Source organism: Lipotes vexillifer, unplaced genomic scaffold (genome assembly GCF_000442215.2).
Source record: "Lipotes vexillifer unplaced genomic scaffold, Lipotes_vexillifer_v1.1 scaffold488, whole genome shotgun sequence".
Taxonomy (NCBI): domain Eukaryota; kingdom Metazoa; phylum Chordata; class Mammalia; order Artiodactyla; family Lipotidae; genus Lipotes; species Lipotes vexillifer.
In genome coordinates this window covers 1558621-1565712 of record NW_006792288.1, presented here as the reverse complement: position 1 = coordinate 1565712, position 7092 = coordinate 1558621, and positions in this window count along the sequence as shown.

Here is a 7092-nt window from a genome sequence, read left to right as displayed (position 1 = left end):
TTTTTTTTTTTTTTTTTTGCGGTACACGGGCCTCTCACTGTTGTAGCCTCTCCCATTGCAGAGCACAGGCTCCGGATGCGCAGACTCAGTGGCCATGGTTCACGGGACCAGCCGCTCCGCGGCATGTGGGATCTTCCCGGACCGGGGCACGAACCCATGTCCCCTGCATCGGCAGGCAGACTGTCAACCACTGCGCCACCAGGGAAGCCCTGAAATAGTTTTTATTCAACTTATTTTATGCACGTTTGGGGAATGTTTAGTAATTCACTCTAAATTTTACTCAAATAGAACACTGTTGGGGGGGGGCAGGGAGTGTAATCTAGGTATCTGAAATATATTTCTTATTTTTCCAACAGATTCAATCACTATAACATTTTTAGTCGATCCTCATACATGTGAAAATTTACTGAAGTGACAAAGGATGTATAAATAAGCAAGTCAAAGAGAGAGAGAAAGAGAGAGAGACAGAGAGATCACAAGAGAGTGAGTTCGGATTGATGGAGGAACAACATGACAACACTGAGGAGAACAAGTTAAGGTATCGGCATTTTTTTCTATATTGTAGCATTTATTTATTTATTTATTTAGGTTTATAAAAGTGTCAAATCAAACACTGAGGAAAATGGTTTACAAATGCAGAACTCTAAAAAAAATAAGATCAAAAGGAGATCAAAGACAGCATTAAAAAGATTAAGTTTAAAATGGTGGAAGGAGATTAACTCTTCATTTCAATCTTATTTAGAGTGAAATTTAAGGTCCAATTTCAACTACACACAGAAACATGAATTGATTTTAATGGTCTGTATGGGAAAAAATTGTCTCAAATACTCTAACAAAAAGATTCCAAAGGGGCTTCCGTGGTGGTGCAGTGGTTGAGAGTCCGCCAGCCGATGCAGAGGACACGGGTTTGGAGCGGCTGCGTCCGTGAGCCATGGCCGCTGAGCCTGTGCATCCGGAGCCTGTTCTCTGCAACGGGAGAGGCCACAACAGTGAGAGGCCCGCGTACCACAGCAAAAAAAAAAAGAAGAAAGGTTCAAAGAAAGTAGTTATGCTTATTATGGTGTTATTGCTCTATGCCTCAAAACTGGAATTGTTTAGTAAAAGAGAAAGTATTTGAAGCAAGAAGAGTCAGGTTGGAACTTGAAGCTCTGGTGCAAAAGTTCCCCTATATCATGAAGCCCTAAAATCCAGCCAAGCAGTCAGTGATAAGTTTTAAAAGCACAAAATTATGTCATGTTTCTGTAGCTCACACCCCTCAGAAACAAGTGATAAATTCACGTGAAAGGTACAGGTGGAGAAATTGAAAAATAAATTTAAAAAATTGGTGTTTGCTTGTATTTGCTTTTAAAGAAGCTAGCAAATAGTTATAAACTTTTATTACAAAAAAAGTTGATCTAAATTCAACATATATCTTCAGCTTAATAAAAGTTCACACACTCAGTGTTTACTCACTTATTCTAAACTTGTTTTTTCCTTGCATATTCTTGATCGAATGCTTATGAATTTCCAAGTGGTCAGGATCAAATAAACATTGAAAAGTAAATAAAGGCACTTACAATACTATGGTGGATTTGTGCCCCAGCAGAGAATCTGTGAAGAAAATGTATGCTCATTAAACTAGACCTCATAATTCTATTCTTCTTGAGAAACTTATCGTGCATAACTAAAGGCTGGAAACTTACTTTTGTTGATTGTATAGTATACCTGATAGCAGTTAGCCTCAGTTCATGCTCCTGAATATTAATATACTGAAATACTTCTATATACAATCATGTGAAATTTGCTGTTTTGGCACAGGCACAACTGGCCTTGGAATTATTCTGTTTAGAAGTAAAAAAAAATCCTTACCTTCTTTTCTTTCTTTTTTTTTTTTAGGTAAGTAGTGAATTTATTTAGAGAGAAACACACTCCACAGACAGAGTGTGGGCCATCTCAGAAGATGAGAGACCTATTTTCTTTTTTTCAAGTTTCCTTGTCATGCATCTAATAAACATCGTTACACCATTCCCCAGTCTTCCTTTAGTACAAGTTTATCACAGCCCTGACTCTCAGCACCACTGAGATCAAGGACGTTATGGGAATCTTTGATTGCATATAGTGTGGATAGTTGCTGGTCAAGGGTTTGAGAGAAAGCAGAGTATAATGAATAGGACAAGGCTTGGAGATACCATGAAGTTTAAGAATGTGCAGTTTATATCAGGTATAATTCATAAGAACAGTTTCTTTACAATTTTTTTAGCTAGCCATTTTGTTATAGCTTCATCAAAACAGCTGTTTATGTTAGAGACCATCAGAAAACAGATGGTACTCTCAAAAGGTAATTAAAGAGAGTTTAGGGAAGGGGCTTTCACACATGTGTCATCAGTGTTAAGGGAAATGACATGGATTGCTGGAACACTCCAGAAGCAAACTGTGACCAACACAGCTCTGAATCCAGAGAGTGTAGCTATAGCTGAGTTCTGAACCCATTCAGTTAGAAGACAAGAGGACTCATTTGAATCTGATAGAAGCCAACATCTAGGAGCAAAGAAAGTAGTGGACGGCAGAGAGGAGTGGATCTGGGATGGAAAATAAGAATATCTAGCACAGTTCTCCCCATGTGCCCTTCAGAATACACTTTTCTTTGTCTATCAGTTACCATATTGTCACTGAATGGTGTCAATGTAACCACAGTCCTACACAAAATTTAAAGTAAAACAGTAGCCATCATCAGGATACATTTTTATATGACAGAAATGGGGGAAACAGCCATCGTAAAGGCAAACAAGTAATTAAAAACATAAATTATCCTTTTAGCCAAAACAAACAAACAAACAAAAAATAGGTGGGGGTCTTATCCTTGTTTTTGTTTATATGTTTTCTAATTTGTACGATCAGATAATACCTGGATCATGATAGGCTGTTTGGGTCCCATCATCACGAAATGGCTCATGGTGAAGGGTTTGGTCTCTGTTGGGGTCCAAGATCCAGCATGGAGCTGCTTTTCAAATGTGCAATAGTGTTTCCTGAAGAAGAAATAGCCTTATTCCTAAGCCCAGGCATCTGTGTTATGACTACCATATTGAGGCTTGTCAGAGGCTCCTACAACCTCCACATCTCCCAGGAACTTCCAGTGCTACACAACTCAAGTAACAGGTCAGTTTACCTGCAGCTTGGACTTGCTGTGGAAATCCTCATGCAGATACTTTTTTTTTTTTTTTTTTTTTTTTTGCGGTATGCGGGCCTCTCACTGTTGTGGCCTCTCCTGTTGCGGAGCACTGGCTCCGGATGCGCAGGCTCAGAGGCCATGGCTCACGGGCCCAGCTGCTCCGCGGCATGTAGGATCTTCCCGGACCGGGGCACGAACCCGTGTGCCCTGCATCTGCAGGCGGACTCTCAACCACTGCGCCACCAGGGAAGCCCCATGCAGATACTTTTTATACTCTTTCAAAAACAATATAAGTGTGTTCTCTTGACAACTGCAATGGTTTCTATATTCAGAGAAATATGTTATTTTCATCAGAAATAGGTATCAGATCATTTTAAGATTTTCTTGAACAAACCCTAAAAAGGTTTTTTTTTTCTTCTTTACTTCCATCCCTACTCCTTTCTACCCCAACTCTCTGTTGCTTTTTCCTTATTATTTTCCCAACTCCTTCCCACAAGAAAGCACTCAGCTCATTTTAGTGCCAAAGGTAGGCAAACTGAGGTCACCAATATAGTTTCTGAAAGGGAAGAAGTCTGCTCATTCATGCAAGATAATTACTTCTTTTGCTTTACTGTCTCAAAGAATGATGATAACTCAAATGATGGTGAAAGCTCAACCACTTCAGGATGTGACTTTATTTTAGCATTTCATTTTAAATTGTGGTCTGTACCACAGAATCTTAATGAAGTACTTTGAGAAACTTTTGGTGGAGTAACGCTTCTAGCAGTGGTACAATTCATATTAGGCTTTCTGTATTAGTTAGAGCAATATGATTGGCAGGCCTAGGATGATTTAATGTCTGTTTTATGCACTGCAGCTGGGCTAAAAATGGTTGGATATGCAATGAGGAGAAGCAGGGGTTATGATGTGAAAATTTACATCACTGATTTGAATATTTATCTTATTCTAGGCCTCCTAGGAGATTTCAAGTTTAACCCAACATATGGTCTGTAAATTTAAAATTAAATTTATTTGTATAAAGTTGACACAATAGGAATTAAGCTCAAATGAAGGATATAAGCATATGGTGGATTTTCCACTAATTGAGAGACATGCTATGAGAAGTAAGTAGAAGAGGGATTTGGTAGCTATAGTTTCATTTTTTTTTTTTTTTTTTTGTGGTATGTGGGCCTCTCACTGTCGTGGCCTCTCCCGTTGTGGAGCACAGGCTCCGGACGAGCAGGCTCAACGGCCATGGCTCACGGGCCCAGCCGCTCCACGGCATGTGGGATCCTCCCAGACCGGGGCACGAACCCGTATCCCCTGCATCGGCAGGCGGACTCTCAACCACTGCGCCACCAGGGAAGCCCTAGTTTCATTTTTATGACTATAAAACTGAACAAATTACTTATATTCTTATTTGGTTGTTATTCTAAAGTGGAGGTGAAAAATATTTTTTTACTAAAGCACATTTAAGGAAATAATTGTTCCACTGAAAAATATGTAGACTCTTATATAGGTATATATTTTCATATATATAAACATGCATTTACACACTCAGGCATTTATACACATACGTATTTCTGCTTACCCAATGGATATTCCTCTTTTTTTCAGCTTTTTGAAGTGTGATTGACACATACAATTGTAAGATATTTAAATTGTACAATGTGATGATTCAACTTACACATACATTGTGAGATATTCCCCTTTACTAAGATAGTAAATTTCCAGCTGGTAGGAATCTCTCATCTCTGGACATCTTTGGTGGGAGGCATTACTGAACTTACCACACACCGTCCAGTAACTATGCAGCTTTCTCTAACCTAACTTCTGCCCCCATCACTCCATGAATAAATAAATTCACCAAGGATCTGAATATCTTAAATGCAGAAACTGTTTTCAGTTCTCATATTCTTCCCAGCATCTGGATCATTTGACAACTTTTTTTCTAAGAGAAGTTTTCTTCTTGAAACATTCTCTTTCCTTAGCTTCCTTGACACTATACTCTCATGGATTCACTGGTTCCACTTTCCCTTTACTTATGTTTCTTACTTAACCATATTCAAACAAAGAACACACTTTCCAGAACTGATTCTTACTCATAAACATGGTGACTGTATTTTCCTCTTGTTTTCCCCCTTTGTACCTGTTTGTTCTCAGAAATGTAGACACAGGCTTTAATCTGAATGGTTTATTTGTTGTAAATTAAACATTGAGTGGAATGGCTAAAGATCATGTGCTTTCCAGACAGTACAAAAAGTTTTATTTCTGCTTGGAAAAGTGACAGACCACGAAATAGATATTCTGCCATCCTTTGTCCAAGCTTCTTTACTTCTGGCTACATCCAGGCTCCTTCCTGATTTAGCTAATACAGCCAGATCCACTACATCAAAGAAAAGCTCTGAACAAACTCTGCCAGCTTCCTGAACAATATAGTCATCACACAAAATTTAGGTCTCCAAAATAGCTGTTTCTGAATATTGAGATTACAAGGGTTCTATTTCCCTTGTACCTAGATCATTTCCCTGGGCTTTCTTATAAGTCAACAGTGTGTGTAGAATTCTACTAAGAAAAGTGGTGATAGCAGAGTTGTCCAACAGTCTGTTTTCTCGCCTCATTTTCCATGATTCCTCCCTCTCACTTTTGAGAGGAGACATGGGTTCTCTCTAGGTGTTTTTTGGTTTGGTTTGTTTTTTAAAATCTACTATTGTTTCCATTTCTAGCCTACAAATTTTGGGCTGTGAGGTGAAACTTTTCTTCTATTTCTGTAGCTATAATGAGATTTTTCTGTTTGCTGGGAAATTTTCTTTTGGTATTTCAACCCCAATCTTGCAACAAAAGAGTTGGATATCTCTGTTCAAGCTGCTGCTATTTTGGAAACACCACCACACACTAGAACTTGTTTTTTTTCTTTTTTTTGATATATGACTTTTGCCAATTTTTTTTCAATGTGCATGCCAAAGAAAATTAGAGGGATCTCTACTATCAAGCTGTGTGATTCTTTATCATCAGTTCTTAAATGTGACTTACAGGTTCTCTTTTTTATAATCTAGGATAAAATGTATTCCTTTAAATAATTCAGAAAGTGTTTTGAAATCTACAGTGAAAAGAAACCCTAGTACTCATACATGAATGAATTTATAATATTCATTTGGGCAGCAATCCAAGTATGTAGTTTGTAAATAAATGAGAAGGAGTAAAATATTCTGGAGAAGAGATTCAAATATACCTCTTAAAAACAATGAGAGTTAATAGAAAATAAGATAAAGTGTACATGTAAAACATACATATACATTTAAAAAAAAAGAGAGACAGTATTTTTATACAGATTTTTGATTTTAGAATAAGTGAAAGCAAATCATTTTTATGGGAGTGCTGATTCTCCTCATTAAGGCCTGATTTGGAAGTTATGGAAAAAAAATGTGATTTGATGTGATAAAAATGTGATAGGAATGGAAAGTGGATTTTCTATTCCTATTCCACAAGGTACTCTGTGGCTCTGAAATTTATTATGCAAAATTTCAAAACTGGTTCTCAGAGAAAGAGAAATAGCACATCCTTGCAACAGAAAGAAAATCTGTTTGAAACCAATATTTCTATTCTAGGAAACTTTAATCCAACTGGCTCTGTGTGTGAAATAATGAGCCCAAGTGTCAACAGACATTTTTCTCCAGTAGCAAAGGTCACAAGCCTTCGGTTGTCCACCCGGCAGCTGTTTTGCTTTCAGGGTACATGAGCCTCATTTGAAAAGTCTTTCTGTGTGATGGCTACTCTGTCTTCCTTAGAGCACAACATATCTCAAGGGTGAGGGTGGCACATCCCAATGCTGAATTTGGACAGAAATCTTAAGAAATATCATTTTATGGACAATAGCAAAATGGCATTTGGCCATTTCAAGTAATATCACAGTACAGTTCCACTTCAAGGGTGGTGTCATTTTAGATAATGGTTAAATGTAATTT